Source organism: Apostichopus japonicus, chromosome 6 (genome assembly GCF_037975245.1).
Source record: "Apostichopus japonicus isolate 1M-3 chromosome 6, ASM3797524v1, whole genome shotgun sequence".
NCBI classification, from domain to species: domain Eukaryota; kingdom Metazoa; phylum Echinodermata; class Holothuroidea; order Aspidochirotida; family Stichopodidae; genus Apostichopus; species Apostichopus japonicus.
Genome location: NC_092566.1, coordinates 12,812,006 through 12,830,794, shown reverse-complemented (window position 1 = coordinate 12,830,794; position 18,789 = coordinate 12,812,006).

The following is an 18,789-nucleotide window of genomic DNA, read 5'->3' as shown; positions in this document are numbered from 1 at the left end:
ATTTTTCGGTACCGCACATTCGATTGAAAGGTATCGCATATTGACTTGATCGGTACCGCACATTCGATTGATCGGTACCGCACATTCGATTGATAGGTACCGCACATTCGATTGATCGGTACCGCACATTATATGTATCGGTATCGCACATTCGATTAATGGGTACCGCACATTTGATTGATAGGTACCGAACATTCGATTGATCGGTACCCCCCCCCCCCCCCATTCGATTGATCGGTACCGTACATTCGATTGATCAGTCCGGAACATTCGATTTATCGGTTCCGCATATTCGATTGATCGGAACCGCACATTCGATTGTTCGGTTCTGCACATTTGATTGATAGGTACCGAACATTCGATTGATCGGTACCGCACATTCGATTCATCGGTACCTCACATTCGATTCATCGGTACCGCACATTCGATTTATCCGTACCGCACATTCGATTTATCGGTACCACAAATTCGATTGATCGGGAACGCACATTCGATTGATCGGTACCGCACATTCTATTGATCGGTACCGAACATTCGATTGATCGGTACCGTACATTCGATTTATCGGTACCGTATATTCTATTTATCGGTACCGCACATTGGATTGATCGGTACCGCACATTGGATTGATCGGTTATGCACATTCGATTGATAGGTACCGAGCATTCGAATGATCGGTACCGCACATTCGATTTTTCGGTTCCTCACATTATATTTATATGTATCGCACATTCGATTATCGGTACCGCACATTTGATTGATCGGTACCGAACATTCGATTGAGGGGTACCGCCCATTCGATTGATCGGTACCGTACATTCGATTGATCAGTCCGGAACATTCGATTTATCGGTTCCGCATATTCGATTGATAGGTACCGAACATTCGATTGATCGGTACCGCACATTCGATTGATCGGTTCCGGACATTCGATTCATCGGTACCGCACAATCGATTGATCGGTATCGCACATTCGATTTATCGGTACCTAACAATTGATTGATCGGTGCCGCACATTTGATTTTTCGATTCCGCACATTCGATTGATCGGTACCGCACATTCGATTGATCGGTACCGCACATTCGATTTATCGGTACCTAACAATTGATTGATCGGTACCGCACATTCGATTGTTCGATACCGAACATTCGATTGATCGGTACCGCACCTTCGATTAATCGGTTCCGGACATTTGATTGATCGGTACCGCACATTCGACTTATCGGTACCGGACATTATATTTATCGGTATCGCACATTCGATTAATCGGTACCTCACATTTGATTGATCGGTACCGAACATTCGATTGATCGGTACCGCCCATTCGATTGATCGGTACACTACATTCGATTGATCAGTCCGGAACATTCGATTTAAAGGTTCCGCATATTCGATTGTTCGGAACCGCACATTCGATTGTTCAGTTCCGCACATTTGATTGATAGGTACCGAACATTCGATTGATCGGTACCGCACATTCGATTTATCGGTACCGCACATTATATTTATCGGTATCGCACATTCGATTAATCGGTACCTCACATTTGATTGATCGGTACCGAACATTCGATTGATCGGTACCGCCCATTCGATTGATCGGTACACTACATTCGATTGATCAGTCCGGAACATTCGATTGATCGGTTCCGCATATTCGATTGATCGGAACCGCACATTCGATTGTTCAGTTCCGCACATTTGATTGATAGGTACCGCACATTCGAATGATCGGTACCGCACATGCGATTTTTCGGTACCGCACATTCATTTTATCGGTTCCGCACATGCAATTATTCGATACCGAACATTCGATTGATCGGTACCGCACATGCGATTGTTCGGTACCGCACATTCATTTTATCGGTTCCGCACATGCAATTATTCGATACCGAACATTCGATTGATCGGTACCGCACATTCGATTATCGGTTCCGGACGTTCGATTGATCGGTACCGCAGAATCGGTTGATCGGTATAACACATTCGATTGATCGTTACCGCACATTCGATTGATCGGTACCTCACATTCGATTGATCGGGACCGCAAATTCGATTAATCGGTACCTCACATTCGATTGATCGGTACCGAACTTTCGATTGATCGGTACCGCAAATTCGATTGATCGGTAACGCACATTCGATTTATCGGTACCTCACAATCGATTGATCGGTATCGCACATTCGATTAATCGGTAGCGCACATTCGATTGATCTGTACCGAACATTCGATTTATTCGTACCGAATAATCTATTGATTGGTAACGCACATTCCATTTATCGGTACCTAAAAATTGATTGATCGGTACCGCACATTCGATCGATCGGTACCGCACATTCGATATATCGGTACCGCACATTATTTTTATCTGTATCGCACATTCGATTAATCGGTACCGCACATTTGATTGATCGGTACCGAACATTCGATTGATCGGTACCGCCCATTCGATTGATCGGTACCGTACATTCGATTGATCAGTCTGGAACATTCGATTGATCAGTCTGGAACATTCGATTGATCGGAACCGCACATTCGATTGTTCAGTTCCGCACATTTGATTGATAGGTACCGAACATTCGAGTGATCGGTACCTCACATTCGATTCATCGGTACCGCACATTCGATTTATCCGTACCGCACATTCGATTTATCGGTACCGCAAATTCAATTGATCGGGAACGCACATTCGATTGATCGGTACCGCACATTCGATTGATCGGTACCGCACATTCGATTTATCGGTACCGCACATTATATTTATCGGTATCGCACATTCGATTAATCGGTACCGCACATTTGATTGATCGGTACCGAACATTCGATTGATCGGTACCGCAAATTGGATTGATCGGTAACGCACATTCGATTTATCGGTACCTCACAATCGATTGATCGGAATCGCACATTCGATTAATCGGTAGCGCACATTCGATTGATCTGTATCGAACATTCGATTTATCCGTACCGCACATTCGATTTATCGGTACCGCAAATTCAATTGATCGGGAACGCACATTCGATTGATCGGTACCGCACATTCTATTGATCGGTACCGCACATTCTATTGATCGGAACCGAACATTCGATTGATCGGTACCGTACATTCGATTGTTCGGTACCGTATATTCGATTGTTCGGTTCCGCACGTTCGATTGTTTGATACCGCACATTCGATTGATCGTTTCCGCAAATTCGATTGATCGGTACCGCACATTCGATTGATCGGTACCGCACATTCGATTGAAAGGTACCGAACATTCGATTGATCGGTACAACACATTCATTTTATCGGTACCGCACATTCGATTGTTCGATACTGAACATTCGATTGATCGGTACCGCACATTCGATTGATCGGTTGCGGACATTCGATTGATCGGTACCGTAAATTCGACTAATCGGTACCGCACATTCGATTTATAGGTACCGCACATTCATTTTATCGGTACCGCACATTGGATTGATCGGTACCGCCCATTCGATTGATCGGTACCGCACATTCACATTATCGTTACCGCACATTCGATTGACCGGTACGGCACATTCGATTGATCGGTACCGCACATTTGATTGATTGATACCGAACATTCGATTGATCATTACCGCACATTCGATTGTTCGGTTCCGCACATTTGATTGATAGGTACAGAACATTCGATTGATCGGTACCGCACATTCGATTGATCGGTTCCGGACATTCGATTCACCGGTACCGCACAATCGATTGATCCGTATCACACATTCGATTGATCGGGACCGCATATTCGATTAATCGGTACCGAGCATTCGATTGATCGGTACCGAACTTTCGATTGATCGGTACCTCAAATTCGATTGATCGGTACCGAACAATCGATTGATAGGTATCGCACATTCGATTGATCGGTACCGCACATTCGATTGCTCGGTACCGCACATTCGATTTATCTGTACCGCAAATTGGATTGATCGATACCGCACATTCGATTTTTCGGTACCGCACATTCTATTTATCGTTACCGCACATTCGATTGATCGGTACCGCACATTCGATTGGTCGGTACCGCACATTCGATTGGTCGGTACCGCACATTCGATTGATCGGTACCGAACATTCAATGGATCGGTACCGCACATTCGATTGATCGGTTCCTCACATTCGATGGATCGATACCGCACATTCGATTGATCGGTACCGCACATTCCATTGATCGGTACCGCACATTCGATTGATCGGTACAGCACCTTATATTTATCGGTATCGCACATTCGATTAATCGGTACCCCACATTTGATTGATCGGTACCGCCCATTCGATTGATCGGTACCGTACATTCGATTGATCAGTCCGGAATATTCGATTTATCGGTTCCGCATATTCGATTGATCGGAACCGCACATTCGATTGTTCGGTTCCGCACATTTGATTGATAGGTACCGAACATTCGATTGATCGGTACCGCACATTCGATTCATCGGTTCCGGACATTCGATTCATCGGTACCGCACAATCGATTGATCCGTATCGGACATTCGATTGATCGGGACCGCATATTCGATTAATCGGTACCAAGCATTCGATTGATCGGTACCGAACTTTCGATTGATCGGTACCGCAAATTAGATTGATCGGTACCGCATATTCGATTGATAGGTACCGCACATTCGATTGATCGGTACCGCACATTCGATTGATCGGTACCGCACATTCCATTGATCGGTACCGCACATTCGATTGATCGGTACAGCACCTTATATTTATCGGTATCGCACATTCGATTAATCGGTACCCCACATTTGATTGATCGGTACCGCCCATTCGATTGATCGGTACCGCACATTCGATTGATCAGTCCGGAATATTCGATTTATCGGTTCCGCATATTCGATTGATCGGAACCGCACATTCGATTGTTCGGTTCCGCACATTTGATTGATAGGTACCGAACATTCGATTGATCGGTACCGCACATTCGATTCATCGGTTCCGGACATTCGATTCATCGGTACCACACAATCGATTGATCCGTATCGGACATTCGATTGATCGGGACCGCATATTCGATTAATCGGTACCGAGCATTCGATTGATCGGTACCGAACTTTCGATTGATCGGTACCGCAAATTCGATTGATCGGTACCGCATATTCGATTGATAGGTACCGCACATTCGATTGATCGGTACCGCACATTATATTGCTCGGTACCGCACATTCGATTTATCTGTACCGCAAATTGGATTGATCGGTACCGCACATTCGATTGTTCGGTACCGCACATTCTATTTATTGGTACCGCACATTTGATTGATCGGTACCGCACATTCGATTGATCGGTTATGCACATTCGATTGATAGGTACCGCACATTCGAATGATCGGTACCGCACATTCGATTGATCGGTACCGCACATTCTATTGATCGGTACCGCACATTCATTTTATCGGTTCCGTACATACAATTATTCGATACCGCAAATTGGATTTATCGGTACCGCACATTCGATTGATCGGTACCGCACATTCGATTGAAAGGTACCGCACATTCGATTGATCGGTACAACACATTCATTTTATCGGTACCGCACATTCGATTGTTCGATACTGAACATTCGATTGATCGGTACCGCACATTCGATTGATCGGTTGCGGACATTCGATTGATCGGTACCGTAAATTCGACTAATCGGTACCGCACATTCGATTTATAGGTACCGCACATTCGAATGATCGGTACCGCACATTCGATTTTTCGGTACCGCACATTCGATTGATCGGTACCGCACATTCATTTTATCGGTTCCGTACATGCAATTATTCGATACTGAACATTCGATTGATCGGTACCGCACATTCGATTGATAGGTACCGCACATTCGATTGATAGGTACCGCACATTCGATTTATCGGTACCGCACATTCATTTTATCGGTTCCGCACGTTCGATTGTTTGATACCGCACATTCGATTGATCGTTTCCGCAAATTCGATTGATCGGTACCGCACATTCGATTGATCGGTACCGCACATTCGATTGAAAGGTACCGCACATTCGATTGATCGGTACAACACATTCATTTGATCGGTACCGCACATTCGATTGTTCGATACTGAACATTCGATTGATCGGTACCGCACATTCGATTGATCGGTTGCGGACATTCGATTGATCGGTACCGTAAATTCGACTAATCGGTACCGCACATTCGATTTATAGGTACCGCACATTCATTTTATCGGTACCGCACATTCCATTGATCGGTACCGCCCATTCGATTGATCGGTACCGCACTTTCGATTGATTGATACCGAACATTTGATTAATCGGTACCGCACATTCACTTCATCGTTACCGCACATTCGATTGACCGGTACGGCACATTCGATTGATCGGTACCGCACATTCGATTGATTGATACCGAACATTCGATTGATCATTACCGCACATTCGATTGTTCGGTACCGCACATTCGATTTATCGGTACTTAACAATTGATTGATCGGTACTGCACATTCGATTGTTCGATACCGCACGTTTGATTGATCGGTACCGCACATTCGATTGATCGGTACCGCACATTCGATTTATCGGTACAGCACCTTATATTTATCGGTATGACACATTCGATTAATCGGTACCGCACATTTGATTGATCGGTACCGAACATTCGATTGATCGGTACCGCACATTCGATTGTTCGGTACCGCACATTCTATTTATTGGTACCGCACATTTGATTGATCGGTACCGCACATTCGATTGATCGGTTATGCACATTCGATTAATAGGTACCGCACATTCGAATGATCGGTACCGCACATTTGATTGATCGGTACCGCACATTCTATTGATCGGTACCGCACATTCATTTTATCGGTTCCGTACATACAATTATTCGATACCGCAAATTGGATTTATCGGTACCGCACATTCGATTGATCGGTACCGCACATTCGATTGAAAGGTACCGCACATTCGATTGATCGGTACAACACATTCATTTTATCGGTACCGCACATTCGATTGTTCGATACTGAACATTCGATTGATCGGTACCGCACATTCGATTGATCGGTTGCGGACATTCGATTGATCGGTACCGTAAATTCGACTAATCGGTACCGCACATTCGATTTATAGGTACCGCACATTCGAATGATCGGTACCGCACATTCGATTGAAAGGTACCGCACATTCGATTGATCGGTACCGCACATTCATTTTATCGGTTCCGTACATGCAATTTTTCGATACCGAACATTCGATTGATCGATACCGCACATTCGATTGATAGGTACCGCACATTCGATTGATAGGTACCGCACATTCGATTTATCGGTACCGCACATTCATTTTATCGGTTAGGCACGTTCGATTGTTTGAAACCGCACTTTCGATTGATCGTTTCCGCAAATTCGATTGATCGGTACCGCACATTCGATTGATCGGTACCGCACATTCGATTGATCGGTACAACACATTCATTTTATCGGTACCGCACATTCGATTGTTCGATACTGAACATTCGATTGATCGGTACCGCACATTCGATTGATCGGTTGCGGACATTCGATTGATCGGTACCGTAAATTCGACTAATCGGTACCGCACATTCGATTTATAGGTACCGCACATTCATTTTATCGGTACCGCACATTCCATTGATCGGTACCGCCCATTCGATTGATCGGTACCGCACTTTCGATTGATTGATACCGAACATTTGATTAATCGGTACCGCACATTCACTTTATCGTTACCGCACATTCGATTGACCGGTACGGCACATTCGATTGATCGGTACCGCACATTCGATTGATTGATACCGAACATTCGATTGATCATTACCGCACATTCGATTGTTCGGTACCGCACATTCGATTTATCGGTACCTAACAATTGATTGATCGGTACTGCACATTCGATTGTTCGATACCGCACGTTTGATTGATCGGTACCGCACATTCGATTGATCGGTACCGCACATTCGATTTATCGGTACAGCACCTTATATTTATCGGTATGACACATTCGATTAATCGGTACCGCACATTTGATTGATCGGTACCGAACATTCGATTGATCGGTACCGCACATTCGATTGATCGGTACCGTACATTCGATTGATCAGTCCGGAATATTTGATTTATCGGTTCCGCATATTCGATTGATCGGAACCGTAGATTCGATTGTTCGGTTCCGCACATTTGATTGATAGGTACAGAACATTCGATTGATCGGTACCGCACATTCGATTGATCGGTTCCGGACATTCGATTCATCGGTACCGCACAATCGATTGATCCGTATCACACATTCGATTGATCGGGACCGCATATTCGATTAATCGGTACCGAGCATTCGATTGATCGGTACCGAACTTTCGATTGATCGGTACCGCAAATTCGATTGATCGGTACCGAACAATCGATTGATAGGTACCGCACATTTGATTGCTCGGTTCCGCACATTCGATTTATCTGTACCGCAAATTGGATTGATCGATACCGCACATTGGATTTTTCGGTACCGCACATTCTATTTATCGTTACCGCACATTCGATTGATCGGTACCGCACATTCGATTGGTCGGTACCGCACATTCGATTGATCGGTACCGAACATTCGATGGATCGGTACCGCACATTCGATTGATCGGTTCCTCACATTCGATGGATCGATACCGCACATTCGATTGATCGGTACCGCACATTCAACTGATCGGTACCGCACATTCGATTTATCGGTACCGTACATTCGATTGATCGGTACAGCACATTCGATGGATCGGTACCGCACATTCGATGGATCGGTACCGCACATTCGATTGATCGATACCGCACATTCGATTGATTCGCACTGCACATTCGATTGATCGATACCGCACATTCGATTTATAGGTACCGCACATTCGATTGATTGGTACCGCACATTCATTTTATCGTTTCCGCACATTCGATTGACCGGTACCGCACATTCGATTGATCGGTACCGTAAATTCGACTAATCGGTACCGCAAATTCATTTTATCGGTACCGCCAATTCGATTGATCGGTACCGCACTTTCGATTGATTGATACCGAACATTCGATTGATCGGTATCGCACATTCGATTGATCGGTACCGCACATTCGATTGTTCGGTAACGCACATTCGATTGAATGGTACCATACATTAGATTGATAGGTACCGAACATTCGATTGATCTGTACCGTACATTCCATTGATAGGTACCGCACAATCGATTCATCGGTACCGCACATTCGATTGATCGGTACCGTACATTCGATTAATCGATACCGCACATTCGATTGATCGATACCGCACACTCGATATATCGGTTACGCACATTCGAATCATAGGTGCCGCACATTCGATTGATCGGTACCGAACATTCGATTCATATGTGCTGCACATTCGATTGATCGGTACCGCACATTCGATTGATCGATACCGTACATTCGATTGATCGGTACCGCACATTCGATTAATCGGTACCGAACATTCGATTGATCGGTACCGCACATTCGATTGATCGGTACCGAACATTCGAATCATTTGTACCGCACATTCGATTGATCAATACCGTACATTCGATTGATCGGTACCGAACATTCGATTAATCGGTACCGAACATTCGATTGATCGGTACCGCACATTCGATTTATCGGTTACGCACATTCAATTCATCGGTACCGCACATTCAATTCATCGATACCGCACATTCGATTTATCGGTAACGCACATTCAATTCATCGAAATCGCACATTCGATTAATCGGTAACGCACATTCGATTGATCGGTACCGCACATTCGATTGTTCGGTAACGCACATTCGATTGAATGGTACCGCACATTCGATTGATAGGTACCGAACATTCGATTGATCTGTACCGTACATTCCATTGATAGGTACCGCACAATCGATTCATCGGTACCGCACATTCGATTGATCGGTACCGCACATTCGATTGATCGATACCGCACATTCGATTGATCGATACCGCACACTCGATACATCGGTTACGCACATTCGAATCATAGGTGCCGCACATTCGATTGATCGGTACCGAACATTCGATTCATAGGTGCTGCACATTCGATTGATCGGTACCGCACATTCGATTGATTGATACCGTACATTCGATTGATCGGTACCGCACATTCGATTAATCGGGACCGAACATTCGATTGATCGGTACCGCACATTCGATTGATCGGTACCGAACATTCGAATCATCTGTACCGCACATTCGATTGATCGATACCGTACATTCGATTGATCGGTACCGCACATTCGATTAATCGGTACCGAACATTCGATTGATCGGTACCGCACATTCGATTTATCGGTTACGCACATTCAATTCATCGGTACCGCACATTCAATTCATCGATACCGCACATTCGATTTATCGGTAACGCACATTCCATTCATCGAAATCGCAGATTCGATTAATCGGTACCGCACATTCGATTGATCGGTACCGCACATTCGATTGATAGGTTCCGAACATTCGATTGATCGGTAACGTGCATTAGATTGATCGATACCGTACATTCGATTGATCGGTACCGAACATTCGATTAATCGGTACCGAACATTCGATTGATCGGTACCGCACATTCGATTTATCGGTTACGTACATTCAATTCATCGGTACCGCACATTCGATTTATCGGTAACGCACATTCAATTCATCGAAATCGCAGATTCGATTAATCGGTACCGCACATTCGATTGATCGGTACCGCACATTCGATTGATCTGTTCCGAACATTCGATTGATCGGTAACGTGCATTAGATTGATTGATACCGAACATTCGATTGATCGGTACCGCACATTCGATTGATCGATACCGCACATTCGATTGATCGATACCGCACACTCGATACATCGGTTACACACATTCGATTCATAGGTGCCGCACATTCGATTGATCGGTACCGCACATTCGATTATTCGGTACCGAACATTCGATTGATCGGTACTGCACATTCGATTTATCGGTAACGCACATTCAATTCATCGAAATCGCACATTCAATTAATCGGTACTGCACATTCGATTGATCGGTACCGCACATTCGATTGTTCGGTACCGCACATTCAATTCATCGATACCGCACACTCGATACATCGGTTACGCACATTCGATTCATAGCTGCCGCACATTCGATTGATCGGTACCGCACATTCGATTATTCGGTACCGAACATTCGATTGATCGCTATTGCACATTCGAATGTTCGGTACCGCATTTTCGATTGATCGGTACCGAACTTTCGATTGATCGGTTGCGAACATTCGATTGATCGATAAAGCACATTCGATTGATCGGTTCCGCAAATTCGATTGATCGGTTCCGAACATTCCATTGATCGGTAACTCACATTCGATTGATCGGTACCGAACATTCGAATCATCTGTACCGCACATTCGATTCATCGGTACCGAACATTCTATTAATCGGTAACGCACATTCGATCGATCGATACGGCACTTTCGATTGTTCGGTAACGCACATTCGATTGATCTGTACCGTACATTCGATTGATAGGTACCGAACATGCGATTGATCTGTACCGTACATTCCATTGATAGGTACCGCACAATCGATTCATCGGTACCGCACATTCGATTAATCGGTACCGCACATTCGATTGATCGATACCGCACATTCGATTGATCGATACCGCACACTCGATACATCGGTTACACACATTCGAATCATAGGTGCCGCACATTCGATTGATCGGTACCGCACATTCGATTGATCGGTACCGAACATTCGATTGATCGGTACTGCACATTCGAATGTTCGGTACCGCATTTCGATTGATCGGTACTGAACTTTCGATTGATCGGTTGCGAACATTCTATTAATCGGTAACGCACATTCGATCGATCGATACGGCACATTCGATTGTTCGGTAACGCACATTCGATTGATCGGTACCGCACATTCGATTGATAGGTACCGAACATGCGATTGATCTGTACCGTACATTCCATTGATAGGTACCGAACATTCGATTGATCGGTATCGCACATTCGATTGTTCGGTACCGCACATTCGATTGTTCGGTAACGCACATTCGATTGAATGGTACCGCACATTCGATTGATAGGTACCGAACATTCGATTGATCTGTACCGTACATTCGATTGATAGGTACCGCACAATCGATTGATCGGTACCGCACATTCGATTGATCGGTACCGCACATTCGATTGATCGATACCGCACATTCGATTGATCGATACCGCACACTCGATACATCGGTTACGCACATTCGAATCATAGGTGCCGCACATTCGATTGATCGGTACCGAACATTCGATTTATAGGTGCTGCACATTCGATTGATCGGTACAGCACATTCGATTGATCGATACCGTACATTCGATTGATCGGTACCGCACATTCGATTAATCGGTACCGAACATTCGATTGATCGGTACCGCACATTCGATTGATCGGTACCGAACATTCGAATCATCTGTACCGCACATTCGATTGATCGATACCGTACATTCGATTGATCGGTACCGAACATTCGATTGATCGGTACCGCACATTCGATTTATCGGTTACGCACATTCAATTCATCGGTACCGCACATTCAATTCATCGATACCGCACATTCGATTTATCGGTAACGCACATTCAATTCATCGAAATCGCACATTCGATTAATCGGTACCGCACATTCGATTGATCGGTACCGCACATTCGATTGTTCGGTAACGCACATTCGATTGAATGGTACCGCACATTCGATTGATAGGTACCGCACATTCGATTGATGGGTACCGCACATTCGATTTATCGGTACCGCACATTCATTTTATCGGTTCCGCACGTTCGATTGTTTGATACCGCACATTCGATTGATCGTTTCCGCAAATTCGATTGATTGGTACCGCACATTCGATTGATCGGTACCGCACATTCGATTGAAAGGTACCGCACATTCGATTGATCGGTACAACACATTCATTTTATCGGTACCGCACATTCGATTGTTCGATACTGAACATTCGATTGATCGGTACCGCACATTCGATTGATCGGTTGCGGATATTCGATTGATCGGTACCGTAAATTCGACTAATCGGTACCGCACATTCGATTTATAGGTACCGCACATTCATTTTATCGGTACCGCACATTCCATTGATCGGTACCGCCCATTCGATTGATCGGTACCGCACTTTCGATTGATTGATACCGAACATTTGATTAATCGGTACCGCACATTCACTTTATCGTTACCGCACATTCGATTGACCGGTACGGCACATTCGATTGATCGGTACCGCACATTAGATTGATTGATACCGAATATTCGATTGATCATTACCGCACATTCGATTGTTCGGTACCGCACATTCGATTTATCGGTACCTAACAATTGATTGATCGGTACTGCACATTCGATTGTTCGATACCGCACATTTGATTGATCGGTACCGCACATTCGATTGATCGGTACCGCACATTCGATTTATCGGTACAGCACCTTATATTTATCGGTATGGCACATTCGATTAATCGGTACCGCACATTTGATTGATCGGTACCGAACATTCGATTGATCGGTACCGCACATTCGATTGATCGGTACCGTACATTCGATTGATCAGTCCGGAATATTTGATTTATCGGTTCCGCATATTCAATTGATCGGAACCGTAGATTCGATTGTTCGGTTCCGCACATTTGATTGATAGGTACAGAACATTCGATTGATCGGTACCGCACATTCGATTGATCGGTTCCGGACATTCGATTCATCGGTACCGCACAATCGATTGATCCGTATCACACATTCGATTGATCGGGACCGCATATTCGATTAATCGGTACCGAGCATTCGATTGATCGGTACCGAACTTTCGATTGATCGGTACCGCAAATTCGATTGATCGGTACCGAACAATCGATTGATAGGTACCGCACATTTGATTGCTCGGTTCCGCACATTCGATTTATCTGTACCGCAAATTGGATTGATCGATACCGCACATTCGATTTTTCGGTACCGCACATTCTATTTATCGTTACCGCACATTCGATTGATCGGTACCGCACATTCGATTGGTCGGTACCGCACATTCGATTGATCGGTACCGAACATTCGATGGATCGGTACCGCACATTCGATTGATCGGTTCCTCACATTCGATGGATCGATACCGCACATTCGATTGATCGGTACCGCACATTCAACTGATCGGTACCGCACATTCGATTTATCGGTACAGCACCTTATATTTATCGGTATCGCACATTCGATTAATCGGTACCGCACATTTGATTGATCGGTACCGCCCATTCGATTGATCGGTACCGTACATTCGATTGATCAGTCCGGAATATTCGATTTATCGGTTCCGCATATTCGATTGATCGGAACCGCACATTCGATTGTTCGGTTCCGGACATTCGATTCATCGGTACCGCACAATCGATTGATCCGTACCGCACATTCGAATGATCGGTACCGCACATTCGATTTTTCGGTACCGCACATTCTATTCATCGGTACCGCACATTCATTTTATCGGTTCCGTACATGCAATTATTCGATACCGCACATTCGATTGATCGTTTCCGCAAATTCGATTGATCGGTACCGCACATTCGATTGATCGGTACCGCACATTCGATTGAAAGGTACCGCACATTCGATTGATCGGTACAACACATTCATTTTATCGGTACCGCACATTCGATTGTACGATACTGAACATTCGATTGATCGGTACCGCACATTCGATTGATCGGTTGCGGACATTCGATTGATCGGTACCGTAAATTCGACTAATCGGTACCGCACATTCGATTAATAGGTACCGCACATTCATTTAATCGGTACCGCACATTCGATTGATCGGTACCGTAAATTCGACTGATCGGTACCGCACATTCATTTTATGGGTACCGCACATTCGACTGATCGGTACCGCCAATTCGATTGATCGGTACCGCACTTTCGATTGATTGATACCGAACATTCGATTGACCGGTACGTCGCATTCGATTGATCGGTACCGCACATTCGATTGATCGGTACCGAACAATCGATTGATAGGTACCGCACATTCGATTGATCGGTACCGCACATTCGATTGCTCGGTACCGCACATTCGATTTATCTGTACCGCAAATTGGATTGATCGGTACCGCACATTTGATTTTTCGTTACCGCACATTCTATTTATCGGAACAGCACATTTGATTGTTTGTTACCGCACATTCGATTGATCGTTTCCGCAAATTCGATTGATCGGTACCGCACATTCGATTGATCGGTACCGCACATTCGATTGAAAGGTACCGCACATTCGATTGATCGGTACAGCACATTCATTTTATCGGTACCGCACATTCGATTGTTCGATACTGAACATTCGATTGATCGGTACCGCACATTCGATTGATCGGTTGCGGACATTCGATTGATCGGTACCGTAAATTCGACTAATCGGTACCGCACATTCGATTTATATGTACCGCACATTCATTTTATCGGTACCGCACATTCGATTGATCGGTTCCGGACATTCGATTCATCGTTACCGCACAATCGATTGATCCGTATCACACATTCGATTGATCGGGAGCGCATATTCGATTAATCGGTACCGAGCATTCGATTGATCGGTTCCGAACTTTCGATTGATCGGTACCGCACATTCGATTGCTCGGTACCGCACATTCGATTTATCTGTACCGCACATTCTATTTATCGTTACCGCACATTCGATTGATCGGTACCGCACATTCGATTGGTCGGTAAGGAACATTCGATTGATCGGTACCGCACATTCATTTTTTTCGGTACCGGACATTCTATTGTTCGGTACCGCACATTCGATTGTTCGGTATCGCACATTCGATTGATCGGTACCGCACATTCCATTTATCGGTACCGCACATTACATTTATCGGTATCGCACATTCGATTAATCGGTACCGCTCATTGGATTAATCGGTACCGCACATTCATTTCATCGGTATAGCACATTCGATTGTTCAGTACCGCACATTCGATTGTTCGGTACTGAACTTTCGATTGATCGGTTGCGAACATTCGATTTATCGGTACCTCACATTCGATTGATCAGTACTGCACATTCGATTGATCAGACCGAACATTCGATTGATCGGTACCGAACATTCGATTGATCCGTACCACACATTCGATTTATCGGTACCGGACATTCATTTTATCGGTACCACACTTTCGATTGATTGTTACCGCACATTCGATTGATCGGTATCGCACATTCGATTGATCGGTACCGCACATTCGATTGATCGGTTATGCACATTCGATTGATAGGTACCGCACATTCGATTAATTGGTACCGCACATTGGATTGATCGGTACCGCACATTCGATTTATCGGTACCGCACATTCGATTGATCGGTTCCGCACATTCGATTGATCAGTACTGCACATTCGATTGAAAGGTTGCGAACATTCGATTTATCGGTACCGCACATTCGATTGGTCGGTACCGCACATTCGATAGATCGGTACCGCACATTCGATTGATCGGTACCGAACATTCGATTGATCGGTACCGAACATTCGATTGATCGGTACCGCACATTCGATTCATCGGTACCGAACATTCTATTAATCGGTACCGCACATTCGATCGATCGATACGGCACTTTCGATTGTTCGGTAACGCACATTCGATTGATCGGTACCGTACATTCGATTGATAGGTACCGAACATGCGATTGATCTGTACCGTACATTCCATTGATAGGTACCGCACAATCGATTCATCGGTACCGTACATTCCATTGATAGGTACCGAACATTCGATTGATCGGTATCGCACATTCGGTTGATCGGTACCGCACATTCGATTGTTCGGTAACGCACATTCGATTGAATGGTACCGCACATTCGATTGATAGGTACCGAACATTCGATTTATCGGTTACGCACATTCAATTCATCGGTACCGCACATTCAATTCATCGATACCGCACATTCGATTTATCGGTAACGCACATTACATTCATCGAAATCGCACATTCGATTAATCGGTACCGCACATTCGATTGATCGATACCGCACATTCGATTGATCGATACCGCACACTCGATACATCGGTTACACACATTCGATTCATAGCTGCCGCACATTCGATTGATCGGTACCGCACATTCGATTATTCGGTACCGAACATTCGATTGATCGGTACCGCACATTCGATTTATCGGTACCGCACATTCAATTCATCGAAATCGCACATTCGATTAATCGGTACCGCACATTCGATTGATCGGTACCGCACATTCGATTGTTCGGTACCGCACATTCAATTCATCGATACCGCACATTCGATTTATCGGTAACGCACATTCAATTCATCGAAATCGCACATTCGATTGATCGGTACCGCACATTAGATTGATAGGTTCCGAACATTCGATTGATCGGTAACGTGCATTAGATTGATTGATACCGAACATTCGATTGATCGGTACCGCACATTCGATTGATCGATACCGCACATTCGATTGATCGATACCGCACACTCGATACATCGGTTACACACATTCGATTCATAGCTGCCGCACATTCGATTGATCGGTACCGCACATTCGATTATTCGGTACCGAACATTCGATTGATCGGTACTGCACATTCGAATGTTCGGTACCGCATTTTCGATTGATCGGTACCGAACTTTCGATTGATCGGTTGCGAACATTCGATTGATCGATAAAGCACATTCGATTGATCGGTTCCGCAAATTCGATTGATCGGTTCCGAACATTCCATTGATCGGTAACTCACATTCGATTGATCGGTACCGAACATTCGAATCATCTGTACCGCACATTCGATTCATCGGTACCGAACATTCTATTAATCGGTAACGCACATTCGATCGATCGATACGGCACTTTCGATTGTTCGGTAACGCACATTCGATTGATCGGTACCGTACATTCGATTGATAGGTACCGAACATGCGATTGATCTGTACCGTACATTCCATTGATAGGTACCGCACAATCGATTCATCGGTACCGCACATTCGATTGATCGGTACCGCACATTCGATTGATCGATACCGCACATTCGATTGATCGATACCGCACACTCGATACATCGGTTACACACATTCGAATCATAGGTGCCGCACATTCGATTGATCGGTACCGCACATTCGATTGATCGGTACCGAACATTCGATTGATCGGTACTGCACATTCGAATGTTCGGTACCGCATTTCGATTGATCGGTACTGAACTTTCGATTGATCGGTTGCGAACATTCTATTAATCGGTAACACACATTCGATCGATCGATACGGCACATTCGATTGTTCGGTAACGCACATTCGATTGATCGGTACCGCACATTCGATTGATAGGTACCGAACATGCGATTGATCTGTACCGTACATTCCATTGATAGGTACCGAACATTCGATTGATCGGTATCGCACATTCGGTTGATCGGTACCGCACATTCGATTGTTCGGTAACGCACATTCGATTGAATGGTACCGCACATTCGATTGATAGGTACCGAACATTCGATTGATCGGTACCGTACATTCCATTGATAGGTACCGCACAATCGATTCATCGGTACCGCACATTCGATTGATCGGTACCGCACATTCGATTGATCGATACCGCACATTCGATTGATCGATACCGCACACTCGATACATCGGTTACGCACATTCGAATCATAGGTGCCGCACTTTCGATTGATCGGTACCGAACATTCGATTCATAGGTGCTGCACA